This window comes from Palaemon carinicauda, chromosome 25 (genome assembly GCF_036898095.1).
Source record: "Palaemon carinicauda isolate YSFRI2023 chromosome 25, ASM3689809v2, whole genome shotgun sequence".
NCBI classification, from domain to species: Eukaryota; Metazoa; Arthropoda; class Malacostraca; order Decapoda; family Palaemonidae; genus Palaemon; species Palaemon carinicauda.
The window spans coordinates 93,612,037-93,638,589 of NC_090749.1; the positions used below are offsets into that span (position 1 = coordinate 93,612,037).

Below are 26,553 nucleotides of genomic sequence, written 5' to 3' on the forward strand. Positions count from 1 at the left end.
AAGGAGACTTCGCTGCAAGTTCTACAACAGGAGGAGACCAGCAAAAGTCAGAACATGCATTTTGGCAAGTTCTGACTCTAATGAGGGCTCTCGATGGGTTTTCCGACCCAGAGATCCCTCCTCGAGAGGGCAAAGACATGGTCTTAGACTGTGTCTTTGGTACTCAAAGACAGAGCTCTCCTACATGCCAGTGCCATCTATCCAGCGCTCCAGCGTTCTCTTGCGTGCCGGCACCTCCTGCGCGCCAGCGCTCTTTGTTGCACCAGCACTCTCCAGCTCGCCAACGACCTCCTTCGCGCCATTGTTCTCCTGCACATCCATGATCTCTAGGGCATCAGCATATGCCAGCTCGCCAGGCTGACAGCACTCTACTGCGCCCCAGCGCTCTTCCGCTCGGTAGAGCTCTTCACTGCGCTAGCCTTTTCCTCTTTAGTGCGCTAGCCCTCTCTTGCACACTAGCGCTCTTCACTGCATCAGCATATGCCAGCGCTCGCCAGGGTGCCAGTACTCTATTGTGCGCCATCCCTCTCCCACTCGGCAGTGCTGTCCTGCCAGCGCTCTCCTTCACCCCAGTGCTCCCTTGCGCGCTAGCACTTTCCAGCTCTCCTCAGCACCAGCGTCTCCAGGTAGCTAGTACTCTCCTGTGGGCTAGCGCTGTCCAGGTTTTCAGCGCTCACCAGTGCCTCAGCACTCCCCAGCGCTTCCACACTCTGCAGCGCATCATGGTTTGTCAGCTCGCCAGCACGTCAGCACTCACCAGCATGTCAGCGCTCTCCAGCCCTTCAGGGCTCTGCAGCGCATCAGTGTTCTCCAGCGCATCAGCGTTTGCCAGCACGAACGCACTCACAAGCACATCAGCGCTTTCCAGCTCACCAGTGCTGTCCAGTTTGCCAGCACTCTCCTGTGCGCCAGTGCTCTCAATCTCGCTAGTGCAATCCAGCTCGCCAGTACTCTCCTGCAACGCTAGCGCTCTCCGGCTCGGCAGAGCTCTCCAACTCACCAGTACTCTCCTTCGCGCCACCACTCGCCAGCTGGCCAGAGCCCTCCTGTAGGCCAGTGCTCTCCAGCTCTCAAGCGTGTTAATACTCTCCAGTGTGCCAGCGCTCTCCAGTGCATCATCGCTCCCCAGCGTGTCCACGCTTTCCAGCACCTCAGCGTTTGACAGCTCGCTTGCACGTCAGCGTTCTCTAACTCACTATCGCTCTCCAACTTGCCAGTGCTCTCTAGCTCCTCAGCACTCTCCAGCATGTCAGCACTCCTCAGCGCATCCATGCTCTCCAGCGCATCAGCGTTTGCCAGCCCGCCAGCGCTTCCCAGCACGACAGCAATCACCAGAACGTCATCGCTCTCTAGCTCGCCAGTAATTTCCTGCGGGACAGCTCTGTCCAGCGCACCAGCTATGTCCAGCGCGCCAACGCTTTTCTGCGTGCCAGTAGTCTTCAGCTCGTCAGCGCTCTCCTGCCCACTAGCTCTCTCCAGCTCGCCATCGCTCTGCAACATGCCAGTAGTCTCCAGCACTTTCCTGCACGTCAGCGCTCTCTAGCGTGTCAGTGCTTTTCAGCGCATCAGCGTTTACCAGCTCGCCAGGACATCATCGCTCTCCTGTGCGCCAGCGCTCTCAAGCTCGCCAGAGCTCTCCTGCTTGCCAGCATTCTCCTGCGCACCAGCTCTCTCCATTTCGGCAGCACTCTCCCGCCCATCAGCGTCTCCAGCTCGCCAGCACTCTGCTGCGCCCCAGGACCCATCGGATCGGCAGTGCTCTCCAGCGCGTCCACGCCTTCCAGCACCTCAGTGTTAGCCAGCTCTCCAGTGCTCGCAAGCCCTCACCAGCACGTCAGGGCTCTCCAGCTCGCCTGTGTTCTTCTGCGCGGGAGAGATCTCCTACATGCCAGTGCTATCTATCCAGCCCTCCAGCGTTCTCTTGCGTGCAGGAATTCTCCTGCGTGCCAGCGCTCTCCAGTACACAAGAACTTGCCAGAGCCCTCCAGCGCTCTAGCGTTTTTTATTGCGCCAGCACTCTCTAGCTCGCCAGCGCTCTCCTGCCCACTAGCTCTCTCCAGCTCGCCAGCACTCTCCTGCCCACTAACTCTCTCCAGCTCGCCAGCGCTCTCCTGCCCACTAGCTCTCTCCAGCCCGCCAGCGCTCTCCTGCCCACTAGCTCTCTCCAGCTCGCCAGCGCTCTCTTGCCAACTAACTCTCTCCAGCTCGCCAGCGCTTTGCAACATGCCAGTGGTTTCCAGCGCTCCAGCACTTTCTTGCGTGTCAGCTCTCTCCATTTCGGCAGCACTCTCCCGCCCATCAGCGTCTCCAGCTTGCCAGCACTCTCTTGCGCTCCAGGACCCATTGGATCGGCAGTACTCTCCAACGCATTAGTGCTCTACAGCGTGTCGGTGGTCTCCAGTGCGTCCACGCCCTCCAGCACATCAGTGTTAGCCAGCTTCACAGCACTCACCAGCACGTCAGGGCCCTCCAGCTCGCCTGTGTTCTCCTGCGCGCCAGTGCCATTTATCCAGCGCTCCCCAGCACATCAGCGTTATCCTGTTTGCTAGCGCTCTCCTGCGCGCCAGCACTTTCCAGCGAGTCCACGCTAACCAGCGCATGAGCTGTTGCCAGCTTGCCAGAACACAAGTGCTCGTCAGCACAACAGCACTCGCTAGCATGTTAGCGCAATATAGCTCACCAGCGCTCTCCAGGTTTCTAGTGCTCTCGTACACGCCAGCACTATCCAGTTTGCCAGCACTCCTGCTCGGCAGTGCTCTCCTGCGCGTGAAGGCTCTCCAGCTTGCCAGTAATCTCCAATGCATCAACGCTTCCCAGCGTGTCCGCACTCAATAGCTTATATGCGTTTGTGAGCTCGACATCACCCGCTGACATGTCAGCGCTCTCCATTTTGCCAGCTCTCTCCAGCTCGCTAGTGCACTCTTGCACGCCAGCACTCTCTTGTGCGCCGGCGCTCTCTGTCTCGGGAGTGCTAACCTGCGTGCCAGCCCTCTCCTGCGTTCCAGCACTCTTTATCGTGCCAGCGCTCTCCAGCACATCAGCATATGCCAGCCTGCCAGTGCTCGCTAGGACGACAGCACTGTATTGCGTGGCTGCGCTCCCCTGTGTGCCAGCATTTTCCAACTCGTCAGCAATCTTTTGCTTGTCACCGCTATCCAGCTCGCTAGCACTTTCTTGTGCCCCCAGCTCTCTACCGCTCGGCAGCGCTCTCCTTCGGTCTAGCGCTTTTCTGTGCGCCAGCGCTCTTCAGCGCGGCTAGCCCTCTCCTGTGCGCCAGTGCTCGTCATTTTACCAGCGCTCTCCAGCGCATCAGCATATGCCTGCGCTCGCTAGGGCGACAGCACTCTCTTGTGCGGCAGCGCTCTCCTGCTCGCCGGCACTCTATTATATGTCATCGCTCTCCCGCTCATCAGGGCTCTCCCTCGCACCATTTCACCAGTGCTTCCCTGCGCACCAGAGCTATTTAACTCCCCAGCGCCCTCCTGCACGCCCGCGCGCTCCAGCTTGGCAGCGCTCTCTTGTGTGCCAGAACCCTTTGGATCGACAGTGCTCTCCAACACGTTAGCGCTCCCCAGCGCATTCACGCCCTCCAGCATATCAGTGTTAGCCAGCTCTCTAGTGCTCACCAGTACCACAGCACTTACCAGTACGTCGGCGCTCTCCAGCTTTCTTGCGCTCTCTTATGCGCCAGCGTTCTTTAGCTCTCTCCGGCTCTGCAGCGCTCTCCTGTGCGTCAGTGTTCTCTAACTCGCCAATACTCTCCTGAGCGCCTGCTTTCTCCAGCTCGGCAGCACTCTCCTGCTCACTTGCTAGCTTCGATCTAGCACTCTTTTGCTCGTGAGTACTCTCCAGTGCGCCAGTACTCTCTTACGCACCAGTGCTCTCCAGTGTGCCAGCGCGTCGGCTCTCTCCAGCACAATAGCACTCACCAGCACGTCAGCGCTCTGTTGCTTGCTAGTTGTTTCCTGTGCGCCAACGATCTCCAGCTTGCCTCTGCTCTCCTGCTTCCCAGCACTCTCCAGTTTGCCATTACTTTTCTGCGCGCCAGCACTCCGCAGCCCGTCCACACTCTGCAGCGCATCAGCGATTGTCACGTCAGCACTCACCAGCATGTCAGCACTCTCCAACGCGTCAGTGCTCCCCAAAGCATCCATGATTTCCAGCGCATCAGCGTTTGCCAGCACGACAGCACTCGTCAGCGCATGAGCGCTTTCCAGCTTGCCTTTGATCTCCAGTTTGCCAGCACTCTCGATCTCGCCATCGTGCCACTGCTATCTAGCTCGCTAGTACTCTCCTGTGCGCCAGCACTCGCCAGCTGGCCAGAGCTCTCCAGTGCGCCAGCTCTCTCCAGCTCTCCAGCGTGCTAGTACTCTCCTGCGCGCCAGAGCCCTCCAGCTTGTCAGCACTCTCCAGTGTGTAATTGCTCTCCATCGCCTCAGCATTTGCTAGCTCGCCACGCCAGCACGTCAGCGTTCTGTAGCTCACTAGCGCTCTCCAGTTTGTTAGTACTCTTCAGCATAGGCCACGCTCTCCAACTCATCAACGTTTATCAGCTCGCCAGCACTCATCAGAATGTCAGCACTCTCCAACTTGCCAGCGCTCTCTAGCGCACCAGCTCTCTCCAGCGCGTCAGCACTCTCCAGCTCGCCAGCGCTCTCCTGTGCGCCAGGTCCCTCCAGCTCCCTAGTGATGTCTAACGTGCCAGTGGTCTCCAGCGCGTCAGTGCTCTCCAGCGCATCAGCGTTTGCCAGCTCACCAGGACGTCGGCTCTCCAGTTCGCCAGCGCTCTCCTGTAAGCCAGTGCTCAATAGCTCGCCAGTGCTCTCCAGCCCACCAGTGCTCTCCAGCTTGCCAGCGCTCTCCTGCATGGCAGAGCTATCCAGCTGGCCAGTACTCTCCTGTGCGTCAGCGCTCTCCACCTCACCAGCGCTCTCCTGCCTGCCAGCATTCTCCTGCTTGCCAGCACTCTCCTTCGCGCCAAGTCTCTCCGTCTCAGCAGCACTATCCTGTGCTCCAGCACCCCTCTGGATCGGCACTGGTCTCCAACGCGTTAGAGCTCCCCAGCGCATTCATGCCCTCCAGCATATCAGTGTTAGCCAGCTCTCTAGTGCTCACCAGTACCACAGCACTTACCAGTACGTCGGCGCTCTCCAGCTTGCTTGCACTCTCTTATGCGCCAGCGCTCTTTAGCTCTCTCCGGCTCTGCAGCGCTCTCCGGTGCGTCAATGGTCTCTTAACTCGCCAATACTTTTCTGAGCGCCTGCTTTCTCCAGCTCGGCAGCACTTTCGTGCTCACTTGCTAGCTTAGATCTAGCACTCTTTTTCTCGCGAGTGCTTTCCAGTGCGCCAGTACTCTCTTGCGCACCAGCGCTCTCCAGTGTGCCAGCGCGTCGGCTCTCTCCAGCACGATAGCACTCACCAGCACGTCAGCGCTCTGTTGCTTGCTAGTTGTTTCCTGTGCGCCAACGATCTCCAGCTTGCCTCTGCTCTCCTGCTTCCCAGCACTCTCCAGCTTGCTATCACTCTTCTGCGCGCCAGCGCTCCGCAGCCCGTCCACACTCTGCAGCGCATCAGCGATTGTCACGTCAGCACTCTCCAGCTCGCCAGCACTGTCCTGGGCGCCAGTGCTCTCCAGTGTGTCAGCGCTCCTCAGCACGTCCAATCTCCAGCGCATCAGCGTTTGCCAGCTTGCCAGCATGCCAGCGCTCGCCAATAGGACAGCACTCAACAAAACGTCAGCTCTCGCCAGCACGCCAATGCTTGCCAGCACGACAGCACTCACCAGCACGTCAGCACTTTATTAGCTCGCTAGCGCTCTCCAGCTTTCCTGCGCTCTCCAGCTCAACAGCACTGTCCTACACGCCAGCACTTTCCATCTCACCAGAACTGTCTTGAACGCCAAGACTCTCCAGCGTGTCAGTGCTCCTCAGCAAGTCCACTTTCTCCAGCGCATCAGCGTTTGCCCGCATGCCAGCGCTCGCCAATACGACAGCACTCACCAGAACCTTGGTGCTCTCCAGCTCGCCAACACTCTCCTACGTGCCAGCGGTCTCCGGCAGTCTCCTGCATGCCAGCAACCTCCAGCTCTCCAGTGTTCTTCAGTACGCCAGATCTCTCCAGCGCAGCAGCACTCTCCTGCGTACCAGTGCTCCCCAGCGTGTCCCCGCTCTCCAGCATATCAGTGTTGCAGGGGGTTTGCAGACTGTGGCCAGATATAGCACACAGACCGCCTAGTGTCCGATTGCCGACCACACTCCAACGTTCACTACACAAAAAGATAAAACAGTGGAAGAATCATAAATCTGAGTAAAAGGTAAACAATCAAGGATGAACTGGGCACTGGGCACCACCCCTTGCTTTTATATTGGGAAAAGGGACCCAGCTATAACATTACTTCCCTCTTATCTTCCCTGTAAATAGCTAAAGGTTTGTATCGGTAGGAAAAATAAGAATTATCTCTGATTTTGTCATGTCATTACTTTTACTTCCTCTACTAATGTTCATAATGTACGATTAACTTGAAATAAAGAAACTTCCTACCAAAAAAAAAAAAAAAAAAAAACAGGTGGTTCCTCTATTTAAAATACATTACTTAGCACATCCAAGAGAGGAACGGTGAATTTGAGATAAGATGAGAAATTCTAAGGTTGTAGCTGGGTCCCCTTGTCCAGTATAAAATCAAGGGGTGGTGCCCAGTGCCCAGTTCATTCTTGACTTACCTTTTGCCCAAATCTCTGGGTATTTCACTTTATTGTTTTTGTTTAGTGAAAAGGTGTTTGTTCCGTAACTGACATACAAACCACGCTATTTAATAGGGGTTATTACTTTCGGCGTAGCTGAAATGACGAGCCATTAGAATTTTAACGAGGGTCTACAACCCCACCGCTAGTTAGCGGGGGTTAGGGAGGGTAGCTTGCTACCCCCCCCTCCTCACACACACCTGTGCTTGAGCTCACTTTGTTCTCGGCTCGGGTGGTAGTCGGATGTGTCCGCTCTCACCCTCGCCTCTCTGACGGCCATTAATGTCTTTATGCTTTCTCTCCTACAGGTTTGAGTGTGAAGTTGGCCTCTGCGAACATGCGCAAATGTCCTGGATTACCCGACCACCCTTGTGGTACATTTATGTTGGCGGTCGAGACGGACCCTCACACCCTTTGTCCTTACTGTAGGGGCCAACGGTGTGATAGTAGTAATAAGTGTGGTGAGTGTAGGGAGTGGTCTACCTCCCAGTGGGAGAGGTTTTCTCGGCGACGGAAAAAGAAGTCCAGGCGGGATATTTCTCCTTCGAAGATTTCTTTGAAAGGAGAAAATCCCAAGGGCTCTTCTTCCGTTGCCCAAACCTCCTCTGAAGCTCCCACTCGATTGGTTTCTTTCGAGAGACCGTCCAGTGGTAGCGTAGACTGTTGTTGTGTTTCCCGATCTCGGGGTTCGAGAGATGGTGTTGCCTCCCCTAGCGTGGCAGCTCCACCTCTTCCCCTGGGGGAGGATTTAAATGTTAATGTCAATGTAACTGATTTATTCCAGCTTTGGTCTTCCTTGGGGTTCGAGGGTTCGCCCTCCAAGGAAGCCTTGTTTGACATCATCCGGTTGGGTGCCGCTGTCAAGCAATCGCCGACTTTGGCAGAGGTTGATCCTCTGTGTATTGTCGACGTTGTGGTGTCAGAGGTATCCAATGCGATATCTCCTAATACCTCTGCAACTTCTCAACCCGCTGTAGATGAAGGCTTAGTTTCTCCCATTCCTGCTGAACCTACGAGGGGGGGAACTAAGTCCAACAGTCTCTACTGCCGGTGATTCTCTCCCTCGGGGGAGTTCACTCACAGAGACTCCTCTTCGGAGGACTACTGATGCTCAGCTTGCTGACCCAACGGCCCCCAGAGAGCTCATATGTCGTAAGGCTCACCCTCCTCTTCGCCAGAGAGGCCTTCCTTCACCTTATAAGTCGGTGAGGAGGCGCCTCTTCGGTTCATCATCATCAGTGCAGTCCGCCGCAGAGGAGCCTCGTCATCGATCTCCGACTGTTCCTGCTATGACCCTGGACCTCTCTGCGGATCGTTCGCGATCTCCTTCGGTGGAAGGTCGTCCTTACAAAGGGCACGCCGACCTTCCATCCGTCAGACCTGTTGATCTGCCGTCGCCGTTCCTGGTTGCTGATGCGCTTTGGGCGCCAACTAAACCTGTTTTTATAAAACAGGCACCGGTCCCTTTCGGGGCAACAAGGGCGTACGCACCAATTAGCGCACACGTCCCTTACGCGCCATGCCAAGCATGCGCGCCAACGTTCTCCTGACCTTATTGAGGATTCGGAGATAGCGCGTTAGCTCTCTCCTGCTGTTGCTGATATAGCGCCGGCGCTCACCTGCGCGCCAGTGCGCACCTGCTGCCGAGGTTCCTGATAAAGTACGCCAGCGCTCACCTGCTCGCCAGCGCGCCACTGCGCGCCCTCAACCTACTGCGCGCCATGCACGCCAATGTTCTCCTACACGCCAGCACTCACCAACGTGCCAGCGCTCTCCGCACCCACGACATCCTGCGCGCCCACGATCTTCGGATCTGGGTGCAGTAGGGAAGTTTAAGACTTACCCTACTCGCCAGCGTTTGCCAACGCCCCGTCTGCTTTCACCTGCGCGCCATCCCTCGCTAGCACGCAGTCGCGCGCTGTCACCTACACGCGCCCACTAGCATGTGCGCGTGCGCCCTGCGTGCCCACGCCCATCTCCCACAGCAGTGATGCATCGCCAGCCTGATGTGCGCCCACAAGAGGCGCGCTAACGTACGCAGGTTCCAGCGGCGCGCCCGCGCGCAAGAGATGTCTCTTCTGAGCACGCGCCCAACGACATCTTTCAGAGCGCATGGGCTCTTCATCCTGATCCTGCGCGCGCGAACATTCACCCTCGCGCGCGAGCGCAATCTGCTTCCTGCGCATGCTCCTACGTGCCATCGCTCGATTGCGCGCCTGCGCGCGCACATCAGCAGTCTCCCGCGAGCGCACATCAGCAGTTTCCCGTGCGCGCACATCAGCAGTCTCCCGCGCGCGCACATCAGCAGTCTCCCGCGCGCGCCATCAGTCTCCTGCGCGCCAGCAGTCTCCCGCGCGCGACCCCGGGTATTCCCCATCGCGCGATCGTCAATACTCTCCCACGCGCGAGGCTGCAGGCAACCGTAAGCGCAGAAGAGCGTGCTTGCCGGTAGGGGGGAAGGTTCTAGAAAGGTCCAGGGACATTTCTTCTTTGTCTTCTTTTTGTTTTCAGGCGATTCCCCCTTTGGAAACTCCTCCCAGGGATCGGTCGATCCCTATCCCTCCAGAGGGAGTGTCTGACAGCGCAGCCTTCAGCCAGCAGCCTTGGTTTGGGGCACTAATCAGAGCGGTCATGCAGACTTTCAAGCCTGTTCTCTCTGAATTGGGCCACAAATCCTTGGCTGCATCTACTCCCCTGAAGAGAAAAAGAGGAGTTTCGGACGCGGTGACTTCTCCGAGGACTAAGCTGTCTCCTCGTAAGCCTTCGAGGCAGGGACCCTCCCCTTCGGACGAGGATTTCTCGTCCTCAGGGGAATCACGTGAGGTGAGACGTTCCCCCATCGCACCAATGAGGGAAACCCCACCTCGCGCTGAAAAGTCTTCTCGTGTAGGGGCGGAGAAGAGCCTACCTCCGTCGTTGTTGGAGTCCTGCATCCCTCCCAGAAGGGAGTCGAAGGACTCCAAGACAGTACCGAAGTCCTCGTCAAGGCTTAAAATGGAGCCAGCCAGTCACTCGGAGAACGTCCGCGAGTCTCCCCAAGAAGAGCCTTTGGGGACAGGAGACTTCGCTGCTAGTCGTTCCGGAGGAGAGCTGCAGGAATCAGAACATGCATTTGGGCAGGTTCTGACCCTTATGAGGACTCCCAATGGGTTTGCTGACCCAGAGATTCCTCCTCGAGAGGGCAAAGACACGGTCTTGGACCGATTGTTTGGGACTCAAAAACCCTCTAAGGCCAGTGCGGCTCTGCCCTGGTCTCAGGGGGTTAAGAGTACCAGGGACAAGATCGCAGTCCAGCTCTCTGAGCTAGCCTCCTCCAGCCGATCCAGTGCCGGCAACAAGCTTCTCCCACCTCCTCGTGTACAGCAGAGGAGGTACTTCGAAATCTTAGAGGAGCCTTGTTTAGCTCTTCCCCTTCACCATTCTTTGGAAGAGTTTACCAGGGGAGTCCCTCTTGAGAGACTCTCCAACCGGCAGGTATCATTCTCGGCGACTGAGATCCTTAATCAGGAGAAGGTTGCGAAGTGTGCCATGCGGGTTCGATATCTGGTTAGGGACCTTAGGTATCCTGATACGTTCAGAGGATTTATCCAAAGAACGTACCAGGAAAGCTATGGAGACCTTTTTACTCTCAGGCACTCGCATGATCGAGTTTTTGGTCCACCAAGTCTCGAACTTGTGGGCAAACACCATCCTGAAATGTCGGGATGCGGTGTCTGAGAGGTTCCATCAGAAGGTCCCTAGCACCGAGATCAGCAGGCTCAGACATTCTTCCGTGATGGGAATGAACCTGTTTGAGCCTAAGGACGTGGAGCGTGCCGCTGAGAGGTGGAGGAAGTCCCACTAAGACTCCCTCCTACGTAGTGCTTTGACATCTAAGCCCTATAAGCCTCCAGCACCCCAGCAGCCCCGTCCTACCAAGACCACGAAACCGACAACGGCAGCGAAGACAGTGGTGTCTATACCCTTTCCTGTCAAGGACAGGAAAGGCAAGAAGCCCTCCAGGGGAGGGAGGAATCCTAGAGGGAGCAGCCGAGGCCGCAAATGCTAGGATTGGCAGTCCCCCTGCATGTCCACCAGTTGGGGGATGCCTTCAAATTTGCGCAGACAGGTGGCAGCAACTCAGGGCTGATTCCTGGACGATTTCCGTAATCAGTTAGAGATATCGCGTTCCGTTTACAACATCTCTACCTTCCCTGATGACGAAACCAGTGTCATTGAGCTCCCTTGCCATGGGATCAGCAAGGGGGCAGGCCCTTCGGGCAGAAGTCCAGACCATGTTGAAGAAGGGCGCTCTCCAGGAGGTCCTTGATGGGTCCCCAGGCTTCTTCAGTTGACTCTTTCTTGTAAAGAAGGCGTCTGGAGGCTGGAAACCAATCATCGACCTCTCGGCTCTGAACAAGTTTGTCAAGCAAACTCCGTTCAGCATGGAGACCGCAGACACGGTCAGACTTGCAGTGAGACCTCAAGATTTCATGTGCACACTGAATCTGAAGGACGCGTACTTCCCAATCCATCCGTCTTCAAGGAAGTACTTAAGATTCAGCCTAGACAACAAGGAGTACCAGTTCAAGGTGCTGTGTTTCGGTCTCTCCACAGCATCACAGGTTTTCACCAGAGTGTTCACCCTAATATCGTTGTGCGCACACAGGATCAGCATCCGTCTCCTCTGTTATCTGGACGACTGGCTGATCCTAGCAGACTCGGAGTAATCCCCTCTTCGACACCGAGACAACTTCTGGGACTTTGCCAGGATCTGGGGATCATGGTAAATCTCGAGAAGTCCTCTCTGCTTCCCACTCAAAGACTGGTATACCTAGGCATGATTATAGACACCAATCTCCACAAAGCCTTCCCATCAGACGACAGTATAACAAGGCTGAGGAAGGTCGCAAGCCCTTGCTTCCAGCCCAATCGTGGTTACGTCTCCTCGGTCACCTCTCATCATTGGCTCGTCTAGTTCCCAACGGTTGCCTCAGGATGAGATCCCTCCAGTGGTGACTCAAGTCCCGGTGGAATCAAGGTTGCAATTCCCCGGACGTCATGATCCCTATGAGACATGCGGAATGGACGGACCTCCAGTGGTGGGTGACAGACGAGAACCTACAAAGAGGAGTGGATCTTCTCGTCCTCCCCCCGGATTTGATGCTGTTTTCGGACGCCTCAAAGAAAGGGTGGGGTGCCCACGTTCTACACCACAGACCTCTTCTAGAGATGAAGGCCGTTTTCTTGGCCCTTCAGCAGTTCCAACAATACCTGGTGGGTCACTCTGTGGTGGTGATGAGCGACCCTTCAGCAGTTCCAACAATACCTGGCGGGTCACTCTGTGGTGGTGATGAGCGACAACACCACAGTAGTGGCTTACATCAACAAGCAAGGAGGTACCTTTTCAAAGCAGCTATCCCATCTTGCAGTAGAGATACTGAGATGGACCGAAGTCCACTCGATTCCACTATCGGCACGCTTCATTCCAGGCAAGAGGAATGTGCTCGCCAACAATCTGAGCAGAGCGTCTCAGATAGTAAGTACCGAGTGGTCTTTGGATCGTCTAGTAGCCAACAAAGTCCTGACTTGGTGGGGTTCCCCGACTGTGGATCTGTTCGCGACAGCATTGAACTTCAAGCTTCCACTATACTGCTCCCCAGTCCCAGATTCCAAGGCTCTCTGGCAGGATGCCTTCCAGCAACGGTGGGACAACATCGACGTGTACGCCTTTCCCCCGTTCTGTCTGATGTGGAGGGTGCTCAACAAGACCAGAATATCGGTCAATCTTTCAATGACCCTCATATCTCCGCTATGGCATCACGCGAAATGGTTTCCGGACCTTCTGCAACTCCTAACGGAACTTCCGAGAGAACTCCCTCCACGACACGATCTACTCAGACAACCACATGCCAACAGCTTCCACAAAGCCGTAGCTTCGCTACGACTTCACGCCTGGAGACTATCCAGCATCTCCTCGCTGAGAAAGGATTTTCGCAAAAAGTTGCGATTAGGATGTCTGGACATCTGCGAAAATCATCCGCATTTGTCTTCCAGGCAAAGTGGAAAGTCTTCTGTGGTTGGTGTCGTGGAAGGGGAATCTCTCCACTCGATGCCACTATTCCAACAATAGCGGAGTTCCTGTGTATTTGCGGGAAGAAATGCGCCTTTCAGTCTCGGCGGTAAAAGGCTATCGCTCAGCCTTAAGTCTAGCCTTCAGGCTCAAAGGAATGGACATTTCTTCCTTGCTGGAACTTTCCCTCAGTCGGAAGTGAGACCTCCACCATGGAACGTGGTTCGAGTTCTCAGGTCTCTTAAGAGACCTCCCTATGAACCATTACGCCAGGCTTCAGATCGCCACCTAACTCGGAAGACAGTGTTCCTACTAGCTTTGGCATCGGCAAAGCGAGTCAGTGAACTTCATGGTCTCTCATATGACATCGCCCATTCAAGGGGAAGGGTGAGGTAACTTTCAAATTCGTCCCTGAGTTTATTGCTAAGACTCAGAATCCGAGGGTTCTGGAACCTCGGTTCGACTCCTTCCAGATTTCGAGTCTTCGTTCTGTAACAGATGACTCAGACCATCTCCTACTGTGCCCAGTAAGGAGTCCGAGGCTATATCTCAAAAGAATGACTGCAGTCCGTCCTCAAGTGCAAGCATTGTTTGTTAGCACTAGGAGGACTAAGAGGAGGGTCACCAAAAATACCATTTCGGCATGGATTCGTAGGGTGATCCATCTGTCCCTGAATCCAGACCCTCCTCCGTCACGTCGCCCTAGAGCAAATGATGTCAGGGGCGTAGCTACGTCCCTGGCCTTCAAGAAGAATTTCTTAGTGACGCAGGTTCTTCAGGCTGGGGTGTGGAAGCGTCGGACGACCTTCACAGCCCATTACCTGCAAGATGTGACCCACAGGAGGCTCGATATATTCTCTATCGGCCCTGTGGTGGCTGCACAACAGCTGGTTTAGTACCTCAGGCTCCTTAGTGGACAAGTAGCAGAAGGTTGAGGGCATTGTTACCCGGTCTTAGTCTGCATGAATGAAAAGGTTTGTCTGGCCCTTATTCTTTTCTTCATCTTCTCCTCTCTTAGGGAAAGCAGCATCCTGGGTTCTCTGCACAGCTGACCTCAAACCACTGCAGGTAAACCATGTTTCCTTGTGTTCCTAGTATTAAGCTAATACTGTCACGTCCCCATACTCTGACAAGGTGGTATTGGGAGAGTCCTAGCCTAAAGTTTCCACCTAAAGGACTACAGGTCAACTTCCTAGGACGAGTCACACTTTATTATACCTTCACACACAGCTTGCGTAGGCCGCCGTCCTTGCGTAGCAAGGTTCTAGCGGGGTGCAGGGAGTCTTTATTTTTGAGTGCTGACACACTCAAATACTGAGTCCCCTGGCAAAGCCAAAAGCCAGTACTGGCTGGGACTTTAATCCCTTCCTAATGGGTGAGTCACCCCTATTAAATATTGTGGTTTAGTATGTCAGTTACGGAACAAATGACAAATTCGTAGATAATTTGTATTTTTCCTAACTATACAAACCTTAACTATTTAATCAAACTTGCCTGCCAGCCCTATCCCCCTTGAAGTCCTACCTCCAAGCAAAGTGAGCTCAAGCACAGGTGTGTGAGGGGGGTGGGGGGGGGGTGGGTTACCAAGCTACCCTCCCTACCCCCCGCTAACTAGCAGTGGGGTAGTAAACCCTCGTTAAAATTCTAATGGCATACAGAAGTTCCATCATTTACTGGCTGGTCATTCTGTGGTGTTGATGACTGACAACACTACGGTCCTGGCTTAGGTGAACAAGCAAGGCAGTACCTTAAGGCAGCACCTTTGCCATCTAGCAGTGGAGATGCTAAGATGGGCAGAAGACAACTCATTGTTCCTATCAACCTGCTTCATTACAGGCTAGAGGAATGTGCTTGCAGACAATCTAAGCTGAGTGACTCGGATGATGGGCTCTGAGTGGTCTTTGAATCATCTAGTAGCCAACAGTCCTAACTTTGTGAGGTTCTCCAACTGTGGATCTGTTCGCAACATCCCTGAACAATAGGCTCCCTCTCTACTGCTCCCCAGTTCTGGTTCTTCAGGCTTTCTGGAAAAATGCATTCCAGCAACGGTGAGACAACATCGACGTTTACGCCTTTCCCCTGTTCTGTCTGATGAGAAGGGTTCTCAACAAGACCAGATCATCTAAGAACCTGTTAATGACACTCATAGCTCCGCTATGTCATCACGCCAAATGGTTCTTGGACCTTCTTCATATCCTGACGAAGGTTCCGAGAGAGCTCCCTCAACAACACAATTTACTCAGACAACCACATATGAACATCATTCACAAAGCCGTAGTATCCCTGTGACTTCACGTCTGGAAATTATCCAGCATCTCCTCCCGCAGAGAGGCTTTTTGCAACAGGTTGTGAAAAGGATGTCTGGATACTTTTGAAGGTCTTCCGCTTCAGTCTACCAGGCCAAGTGAACTTTCTTCTGTGGTTGGTATCATGGAAAGGGGTATCTCTCCCCTTGATGCCACTATTCCAGCAATAGTGGAGTTCCTCATCCACCTTCGGGAAAAAAACCTCCTCTCGGTCTCGGCGTTGAAAGGCTACTTCTCAGTAAGGCTGAAAGTAGTCAATATTTCCTCTTCGTTGGAATTTTCTCTCCTCATACAGAGTTTCGAGCTTATCTGCCCCCAGTCAGAAGTTATACCACCTCCATGGAACGTGGTTCTTGTCTTTTGGTCCTTGAAGTGTGCCCCCTACAAACCATTACGCCAGGCATCAGATCCCCACCTGACTCTGAAGACAGTTTTCCTATTTGCATTGGCCTCAGCCAAGAGAGTTAGTGAATTTCACAGTCTTTCACACGACGTCTCCCACTCAAGGGAATGGGGAGGTAATGTTTGACTTTGTCCCTGAGTTTATTGGCTAGACTTAGAATCTGGGAGTAGCAGAGCCTAGATTTAGGCCCTTCTGGATTGGGAGTCTTCATAACATAACCGATGATCAAGATTAACTGTTACTTTGTCCAGTGAGGAGTTTGAGGTACTCTCTCAAGAGAACAGCAGCAGCTCGCCCCCAAGTGTCAGCATGGAGAAGATCAATGGGAAGATCACCAAAAATACCATCTCTGCTTGGATTCGGAGGGTCACTGACCTGGCCCTGAATCTCAATCCTCCTCCATAGATGAGACAACCCAGAGTTCATGACGTTAAGGGCATCAGCTCGTCCCTTGCGTTCAAGAAGAACTACTCCGTGATGCAGGTCTTACAAGCGGGCTTGTGGAAGTGTCTTAAGACCTTCACCCCCCACTACCTATAAGATGTGCCTCACATGAACATGGAGACGTTTTCCATTGGCCCTGTGGTGGCTGCACAACAAGTGGTTTAAATACCTCAGGCTCCTTGAAGAACAAGCAGCAGATGGTTAAGGGCAGAGGTTACCCGGGATTAGACTGGGATGAATGTTAAGAATGACTGGCTCTTTGTCTCTTTCATTTTCCTCCTCTTGGGGAACAGCACCTACGGTCCTCTGCAAGTTTGCCTCATCTGTCTGCAGGTAAAACCATTTCCTTGACGTTAGGGGCATCAGCACGTCCCTAGCGTTCAAGAAGAACTACTCTGTGATGCAGGTCTTACAAGCGGGCATGTGGAAGTGTCAGAATACCTTCACCGCCCACTACCTGTAAAACGTGACCTACATGAACTGGAGACGTTCTCCATTGGCCCTGTGGTGGCTGCACAAAAAGTGCTTTAAATACCTCAGGCTTCTTGAGGAACAAGTAGCAGATGGTTAAGGTCAAAGGTTACCCAGGATTAGTCTGGGATGAATGTTAAGAATGACTGGCTCTTTGTCTCTTTCATTTTCCTCCTCTTGGGGAACAGCACCTACGGTCCTCTGCAAGTTTGCCTCATCTGTCTGCAGGTAAAACCATTTCCTTGTGTAACCAAACATAGAAATACAGTAATGCTTGTTGCATCCCCATACCCCCTGGCGAGGTGGGATTGGGTAACGTCTATGGTTGATTCAAAGAGTCCTATGTTTCTGAGAAATCTTACCTAGACTGGTCACACTGCTAGTTTCACACAATCACACAGATTGCTCAGGAAGCTCACCAGGTTTTGCACAGATTTTAGTGAGGTATCAGGGTTTCTCCCTGTTACATGCGGAGCATGTACGGGGAAAAACCCTGGGTCAAACACAAGCCAGTTGGTTTGGACTTCCACCCTCCTAAAGGGTGATTCTTCCCTAATAAAGAGCAAAAGGGTTTGTATTTAGTGTCGGAACAAATGACAAATTTGAAAGTAATTTGCATTTTTCCTAACGATACAAACCTTAAGCTCTTTGGCCCACCATTACTTGTACCCTTGTATTCGGAGGGTCACTGACCTGGCCCTGAGTCTCGATCCTCCTCCACAGACGAGACAAACAAGAGCTCATGACGTTAGGGGCATCAGCACGTCCCTAGCGTTCAAGAAGAACTACTCTGTGATGCAGGTCTTACAAGCGGGCATGTGGAAGTGTCAGAATACCTTCACCGCCCACTACCTGTAAAACGTGACCTACATGAACTGGAGACGTTCTCCATTGGCCCTGTGGTGGCTGCACAAAAAGTGCTTTAAATACCTCAGGCTTCTTGAGGAACAAGTAGCAGATGGTTAAGGTCAAAGGTTACCCAGGATTAGTCTGGGATGAATGTTAAGAATGACTGGCTCTTTGTCTCTTTCATTTTCCTCCTCTTGGGGAACAGCACCTACGGTCCTCTGCAAGTTGGCCTCATCTGTCTGCAGGTAAAGCCATTTCCTTGTGTAACCAAACATAGAAATAATGCTTGTTGCATCCCCATACCCCCTGGCGAGGTGGGATTGGGTAACGTATATGGTTGATTCAAAGAGTCCTATGTTTCTGAGAAATCTTACCTAGACTGGTCACACTGCTAGTTTCACACAATCACACAGATTGCTCAGGAAGCTAATCAAGTTTTGCACAGATTTTAGTGAGGTATCAGGGTTTCTCCCTGTTACATGCGGAGCATGTACGTGGAAAAACCCTGGGTCAAACACAAGCCAGTTGGTTTAGACTTCCACCCTCCTAAAGGGTGATTCTTCCCTAATAAAGAGCAAAAGGGTTTGTATTTAGTGTCGGAACAAATGACAAATTTGAATGTTATTTGCATTTTTCCTAACGATACAAACCTTAAGCTCTTTGGCCCACCATTACTTGTACCCTTGTAAGTCCTGCTTGCAATCAAAAGTGACGAGACAACACAGGTGTGTGTGAGCAGGGTAGCAGGCTACCCCTCCACCTCCGCTAACCAGTGGTGAGGTATTTACACTTAGCTAAAAGTCTTATGGCTCGTGCTCCAGCTTCCCCGAAATTATATCCCTAATAAAGAGCTCAAGATTTGTATCGTTAGGAAAAATACAAATTACTTGGAAATTTGTCATATTTATTATGTCCCCTTTCTTCAAACAAGGTGGAGTTGGGCAATGTATAGATTATGAATGGGCTCACCCCTACTGTGTACTTATCTATTCACCTCTCATTGAAATCTTTTACTCCTTCCAGCACTGATTGCCCAGGCTGTCATCCTACGAGGAAAAGGAGGTGTCAGGCTGCCCCTTGAGGAGCTCCTATGAAGCACATGAGGTCATCCTGGGACAGGAGCCTGCCAGTTGGTTTGAGGTCTTCAACCCACCTTAAGGTGAGTCTCCTACATAAAGAGCAAAAGGTTTGTATGCTGCAGTGGAACAAATAACAATTGTTCCGTAACTGGAATACAAACCAATGCTATTTATAGGGGATATATAGGGGTATTACTTTCGGCAAAGCTGAAAGGACGAGCCATTAGAATTTAGCGAGGGTTAACCAACCATACTGCTAGTTAGTGGAGGGATGGGGGTTAGTAGCTTCCTCTTTCAACTACACACCTGTGACTGTGCTTTGCTTTGCTTTTGGCTAGGATGGAGAACGGTTGTTACTGCTTTCCCTCTTCACCAATTTGGACAGCCATTACTAATCACTTTTAAATATAAAACTTACCCGCTGGTTATATAATGGCTAAAGACCCCGACGCCCACGGCAGAAAATTCAAAATCTCTTGCGCAGCTTAGCGCATATAAGCCAGGTGTACCCCAGCGCCCTCGCGGTGCCACAGGTAGATCTATACCCAACCAATTCAGATTTTCGCTGCTGCCATAGCTGGCTGAACTATTGGAAATTCTCTCTTGTTTTCTTACTCTGGTTGGACGTTATTTGGTGATGTATTAACGTTTTGAGTTTTGGCTTTCGCATATTTGTTTTATTTGATCTGTGTTCACATATTTATAACTTAAAAGGTAGGGTTGGAAGGTTTTTCAACCTATTTTAAACCTCACGAAAGCATAGGGGCGAAATGTAAACATTTCGACCATTGATGACGTCACAGCCTCTTCCGTAGGCTAAAAGTTTGTCTTGTCTTTTACAAAGAATATAAGTGTTTATGCTTTTAGAGATTTAAGTTATAAATTAAATTAAAGGAATTATTTTGAGAAAATTTATCCTTTTAATATTTTTCTTTAGATAATCTTCAATCTGTTTGCAAAGATTAACTACCGTTCAGTTTTTTTTTGTTACGCAGTAATCAGTATCGTTACGATGTCACATATATTTTAGCGATTTCATGAATAGTACTTTCTTCTTACTTCCTAAGTCTTTAATTGTACTTTATAAAAGGAACATTTTATTTTGCTATTAATTGATCCTTTCAGTATTTTTCCTTAGTCAGAGATTAAAGGAAGTTACAGTTCAGTTTATTTTATACGATACAGTATTCTTTACATTCGTTGTAGCGCACGATTCTTTGTATCGTTGTTGCTTTGGTGGTTTTCGGAATACTAAATTGTTCGTATATTATTTGTAGATGTTCCAATGATGCGAGTGATGATTCATCTTTTATTGGAACCCCTTAATTTAAGGGTTTATTTTGATTATAAGTCTCTCCCTACGGAGTTCATTTCCTTTGAGAGAGTGTATACTTTGGCTTTCAGGTAATTATGAAACTATCTTTGTGCCAAAGAGTAAAGTGCAAATTTTTTAGTGATAAATTGTGCAGTGAATTTTTTCAGTGGAGAGCGCTTCTATTCGGACCTGTCGTTATCCTAGCCTTAGACCTCTGTTGAGCTCCCGGACCCAGGGGAGAAGTTAAGTCAAACGGCGAAAGAAATCGAGAGGGTAACCAGGCGTTACAGTCTTTTAGGCCCGAACTGAAGTCCTCTCGAGTGTTTTCTGTCGATCACCAGAACGCTCCCCCTAGCTATAGATAAAGCGAGGTATTAGTGTTTTCAAAGGCGCTAAGCTGAAAACAAAATTAGATTCGTTCTGCGTGTGTTACGTTTCATGCGGCGCAGACGCAGTGCCGCCACCCCACCTGATGGGTGTCGTCTCTCGACAGTGGCTAGCGCTATGGTTCGACGAAGATAATGCTGAATACGTTTCGCCCAAGGTTGATCCTTGATCTTTGTAGTTAGGCATGAAACAGCATCTATCTTCGTTTATGCAGTCTTTTCAGCCTGCCGTTAACAGTGCGGTTGGGTGTCTCGATTCCGGTCTTTGACACGAACGCACAGGCGTCGTTTCTTTAACGGTGAGGACTCGTTGTCGCACAGGCGGCCTACCAACCGCAATGTTCAATGGTGGGGGAAAGTGGATGCTTTACTTCGACTGCTCGACGCAAACCGACGGCTCATAGCACCTAGTATCAGTCTATACAGAGGCGCCGTCGTTCGCCAGGTAGCAGAGCCGGCGAAGCGTCATTGGAACGGTGCGGAAACGGAACGGAAACGGAATGTAGCGAAGCGCCACGTCAGTGTGGACGCTTCAGCGTCAGTGTGGACGCTTCAGTGTCAGTGTAGACGCTTTCAGTGTCAGTGTAGACGGTTTCAGTGTCAGTATGGACACTTCAGCGTCAGTATGGACGCTTCAGCACCAGTGTGGACGCTTCAGCGTCAGTGTGGACGCTTCAGCGCTAGTGTGGGCGCTTTAGCATCAGTGTGGACGCTTCAGCGTCGGGGTGGACGCTTCGCTACCTATGACTATAGACTTTGATATCCACCTAACCATGAACGTCTAGTGTTAAGTTATTGTTGCTCAGATGCTATATTAAGAAATAAATCTTAACTAGAAAGATATTATATTCTCGGACCAAGGCCGGCTGGGCTAGCTCTTGGTTGGGAGAACTAGAATTAAAACCCCTAAGTATTGAGGTCTGAATTCAGAATCTTAAGGAGTGGATTCCTAAGAATCAAGACTTCTCTTCCTAGGATAGAGATTGTTAAAGGAAGGGAATAACTTTCAGAAACTCGTGAGAATTTTTCTAAAGAGTTTCCCTCATATTTTTTACCTGCTGCTCCTTGTTTCGACTTTAGAGTTTTCGCTAGTTGAGTTGATGGTGTTGCTATTTATTTTATTTTATTTGTATTACAAGCCAGCTACAACCCTAGTTGGGAAAGCAAGATGCTTTAACCCAAAGGGCTCCTTTAGGGAACAATGGCCTAGTAAATTAATGGTAAAATAAAGTAATGAATTAATATTAAATCATTTTCAGGAAAATAACGAACCTTACTGGAGAGATTGATGCAGCGCTTGCAGCTGCAACAACAGAAAGGGCATTAAGGCCTTTACGAGAATAGAACGTAAAAGTATATCTCCCTCCACGGGCAGATCTTTTATGATTTAATGTTTTATGTTTTTAAACCGCTCTTGTTAGTGACTCGTAAACATAGTGTGGAGGATTAATTTTTGTTTTATTTTTTTGTTTATTTTCTTTTGCCAAATCCAAAGAGAGAGAGAGAGAGAGAGAGAGAGAGAGAGAGAGAGAGAGAGAGAGAGAGAGAGAGAGAGAGAGAGAGAGAGAGAATTTCATTTGCTTTAGTTTTGCTAAATTGCGCGAGAGTGTGTGTGTGTGTTTGTGTGTGTGTGTGTGTGTTTGTGTGTCCGCGGTGCGCGCCGAAGAGCAAGTGGTAGTTAGCGAATGATTGTTTGTAGTGGGAAAGACTGTCGGTATATTTGAGGTTGTTTGTTTATGTTTTTAGTTAGGTTACGACAGTGGTAAATGTTTCGGAGCGAATGCTTTTTTTGATTGACTGCTGATAGAGGCGGTTGTGTGTGTGATTGCTGGATTTACTATTATTCTTTATTACCAGCAAGGAAGTGATTATTTATATTCTAAGTAAGCACAGTTTTGTTTATCTTTGCTTGTCGTGATCGTGAATGATAGGAACAATTTATTATTTATCTTTGATTATAGTGCGATAGTTAAGTTAGTTAGGAGTGTTCGTAAGTGTTTTTCTTTTTTATTTTGGCAGGCCGTGATTCCTCCTTTGGAGAGCGATTTTTGAAAGTGGATTAATTGATTGTTGACGAATTGGCTTGTAATAAGGAATTTGATACGACCACTCTGATTTGTACAATTGATGATGACCCGGACCGAATCAAATCCAGATTGCTGTTGATGATGTTGATGATGATGATGATGATGATGGTGGTGAAAATACTAATCACGACCCCAATCAGGGAAGTAGTTGTGGCAACTTGCCACCCAGTAAACTGTTAAACACAGAGTTGTGTTAGTGTGCCGTAAAGACAGTCCGGCTTGTGTGTGGCGACAGTGTTGGTGTCCCATAATAATATCTATACAAGATAATTCATATATATATTTATTTTTGGTGTTGGTGTGCGGTGTAATTTAAGTTTGTTAGGGTTTTTTTTTGCGTTTATTTGAATGGTATTTATAGTATATTTAGTGTAAGTTTTTGATGCTGTTGATTTTGGTTGGATTTATTATAGTTTGTAAGAAATATATAGTTTTAAGGTTATGTTTTGTTTTTTGTGTCCTTTTGTCTAAGAGTCCAGTTTTAGATAACGTAAGGGGAAAGTATGTGTTGAGGAGACCATTGTCAGTAAGTGTGATTCAAGGGTGTGGGGGTTGTCCTTGCAACATCCCGCCACAATAGCGCAGTGCTCTGGAGGAGGTGTTTGTTCGTGTTCACCTTGCCCCTAGTCCTATATCTCTAACTTGTTCCAACCCTTGGGAGAAGGAAGGTCGGTAGGCTGAGGTTCTTCGCGGACCTTGTGCATTAAACGTCTGTTCCACCGAGCGATATTGCTGATGCAGTCCAAGACGGTCTCTCTCCACTTTGGAATGATGAAGTAATGCTCTTTTCTTCGCCTATGATTGGCGAGCTATGACATCACAACCATGTGACATAGTATCTTGAAAAGAGCGGAGTTGAATGTCTTGAAGCGATCAGTTCGTCATCGCTATGGTATCAGGGACCTTGTAACTGTTTTCTGCATATTAGAATGCAGTTCCCTGACGGGAATAACATTCTACGTTTTCCCTGTCTACCAGACTAGGTAGTTACTTGTCATGTATGCACGCGAACAGAACTTACCTTCGCAGCAGTCGTGTTTTGATGCTTGAACAGGAAGCAATTGAGTGTGTTTTTTCTTCCACGAGAGAAGCGGAAGTCAGACAAGTCACATACAATCCTAGCTCTTCCTCTGGATTCTGACTCACTTTCAGGGAGGAAGGACTTTGTCCTCATTGAAGGACGCTTAACCTAGAATTGGTAGTCACCAATCAATTTGTCCAAGACCTTTCAAGAGTCGTATGTTTTCTATTTACTTATCCTGCAGTATCTAACGTTCGCCGGAAGTTTTTTCTTTTCGGAAGAAGGCGACGTGTCAGCACCAGAATCGTGTAAGACACATGGTTCTTCGGGGGGAAAAGGTGCTCAGTTTGCTTCTGTTCACACTTCTTTTCCTTCCCCAGTTTGGAGTAAGGTCTATTACTTTCTTCTGAGGTCTAGCGACTACTGTTGACGGTGTCTCTCAGCATTGGATACGTTCGATTCGCGCACAAGGCGCACTTGAAATGTCATAGGGACTCTCCCAGGTCGCTCACAGGACTGTGGTTAATTTTTTCTCCCGGCCTTCGCCCATGCTTGAGTTGGCGCACTCGCTACCCCGCGAGTGTAGATTTGGTCTGAGCTAAAAGAGGTCTATTTCATCTGTGTTTAGCGTTTACGATTCTCGGGGGGAGAAAATTTTCTCCTAAAGAATCTAAGGACTACCATAGATCAAAGAAATGGTATTCTGATTAGTGTCAGAAGGCATAGTTCTCCTATGCTTAGTAACGCTTCCTTGCAGAGATATGCTCGTGTTACGAGAAGCGTTAGAGCGGGTGCTTGTAGCAGTCGGGTCTCTCTCTTACGGCAGACGTCATGCAGACACAGACGCAAGTTCTAGTCTCTCCCTCACGCAGTCCCAGACGCAGACGCCAGTCTGGTCGTATGTTGGACGCTAACTGTTAAGGTTGATCCTTTCAACAAGTTGTCCCATTTTCGCGTTCTGCAGGTCGAGTGACTATCACTCATGACGACGCATCCTACACGTGGACAACTCTCTGCAATCAGTTCCGTCTTTCCGTCAATGACTGGACGTGATGCTGTCGCCTCCATGCAGCACGCTGTAGATTTGCAACAAGCGGGGCACACACACAGCGCTGTACCCACACGACAAGGTAAACGCATACAGCACGCTGACTCCTTACGGAAATGCAACCACATGCGACATTATGGTCGCATGCTAGACGCATACAGTCAAGTCTTTTTTCACAGCAGTTTAACCAGACTCTTGCCTCTCCTTCGCGTCTCTCTGGCCTCGCAGCTAATGCTCCCTCTTGTCAAGCTTTGGCTTTTAAGTTTGTTGAACACTCGCTGATTACACACGAATCAGGTCTTAACCTCACAGCATGAGGTTCACGTGGTTGACGCTTCTTTTCAACAAGCCTAGCTTTAATATCGGTTTCTTGTGACCGATATGGACGAGTTTTGGGAGGTGGTTCTAGATCCCAATTCTCTCTCACGACATGTTGAGTGTAGGCAACATGCTGAAACCGTTCTGGACTCATGCTGGGACCATGCTGGGTGCATGCTGGAAGCATGTCTTTAGTCCTTTTCCCCGTGTCAGGATCACAAACGTTTTATGTTAAACCATCAAGCTTTAGGTGTAGCTGCCTCCAGTATTTCGGAAAACCCCTAAGATCTAGAGGGTTGTTCGAAGGAGACAGCTGAGGCTTTCGCTTGTATAAAGGACATTAGCCTCAAGGTTTTCCAACCCCATTAGAGTGCTTTATGGAGTGGTGTAGAGCTAGAGCCGGCTCTTCATTAGGTAACTCTTAGACCTTAGAAGAAAACACATTTTCTTCCCTCCTCGACCATCAAAGGGTACAGGAATATGCGGGCATCTGTCTTCAGATGGAGAAGATTGGTTCTATCAAATAGAGACTTTATAGATCATCTCAGATCATTTGAGAGGACTTGGAGGCATCAGCAAGATGCTCCAGCCTGAAATTTAGGGTTTGTTTCTGGAGCTTCGCGGTAGTGACAGATCCGACCCTTTACACTTGGTTTCTTTTTAAGGCCTAACTTTGAAGACTTTCTGAGTAAGTCTACTATAGTTGAGAGTCAGTGAAGTTCACTCTTTTAGCAAGAACACGGACTTCACATTGGTTAAGCCATAGGTACCTTGCAACCTGGATTCTTGGTCATTAATAAACATCTTTCTCGTCCATAGCCTAAATCTCTCGGGATCACTATTCTCTCGAATTTGGTTTGTGATGGGCTGAGAAGAGTTTTTTGCCCGATTAAAACGATGAAGTTTTATCGGGACAAGAGCAAAGAAGTTAAGAGTCTATTCATAACTCTAGGGTGCACGGTCAAGAAGCCTACGCTATCCATGTCTAAAACATTCTATCATCTCGTATAGACTTTGATTACAAAGGTTCTTCCACACGGTTGGGTGACAGATCATAAGATGTTGAAAGAGTAAAGACTCACAAAGTTAGAGCTGTAGAAACTTCTGTAATTTTTAAACTAAACTGTTCTCTGCAAAGCATCGCGTATACAGTCTTGTGAAGGGGTAATCCTGTATTCGCCTTGCATTACTTTTACCGTGTTCAGTCTCTATGAAGACGTCTACGTTTTGGGATCACTTGCAGCAACGAGTGCAGTAGTAGGTGAAACATTCTTCACTACATTTCCCTAAATTCCTAGTACCCCTGTTCTTTTCTTGGAACTGTTATATATATTTTTATGATTGTACGTGAAGATTGCTCGGTAATCTTCCGCAATCTTTGACCTAGTCAGGTGGTCATTTTGTTCTTAGAGAGCGCCCGGAACAAGGGTATCAGTTGAGGTCCTGTCATGTCATAGGTGGTTGTACCGTTTGACAGCTCCTAGAGATCATCAGCCCCGAGTGGATCACTGGATCTCCTAAGGATAGCAGACAAAATGAGGCAGAGCATTGCTGTCAGCTTCCTTATCAGGTTAGAACCACTTGAGTTGTTTATGTAACTCTTAAGTGAATTTCCAATTATGCAGGTGTCTCTGACCTGCCACCAATGGGTGTCAATCAGCCATTATATAACCAGCGGGTAAGTTTTATATTTAAAAATGATATTTTCATAATAAAATAAATTTTTGAATATACTTACCCGCTGGTTATATAAGTTTTAGACCCACCCTTCTCCCCTCTAGTGACCATGTGGCATGGAAAATCTGAATTGGTTGGGTAAAGTTCTATCTGTGGTACCGCGAGGGCGCTGGGGTACACCTGGCTTATATGTGCTAAGCTGCGCTAGAGATTTTGAATTTTCTGCTGTGGGCGTTGGGGACTTTAGCCATTATATAACTAGTGGGTAAGTATATTCAAAAATTTATTTTATTATGAAAATATCATTTTTTTGTTTTTCCTTTTCAGTTTATGTGTACCTTCCCTGCCAGACATGCA

At 50.0% G+C, this 26,553-nt stretch overlaps 1 protein-coding gene and 1 pseudogene across 1 annotated transcript in view; one reads left to right on the forward strand and one right to left on the reverse strand.

Moving 5' to 3' along the window:
* LOC137618716 (zinc finger protein OZF-like) overlaps positions 1–26,553 on the reverse strand; it is a 912,062-nt gene that overhangs the window by 36,850 nt on the left and 848,659 nt on the right. The gene's annotated exons all lie outside the window — the stretch shown is intronic.
* Positions 1–26,553, forward strand: part of LOC137618715 (zinc finger protein 83 pseudogene) — a 637,840-nt pseudogene that overhangs the window by 6,069 nt on the left and 605,218 nt on the right.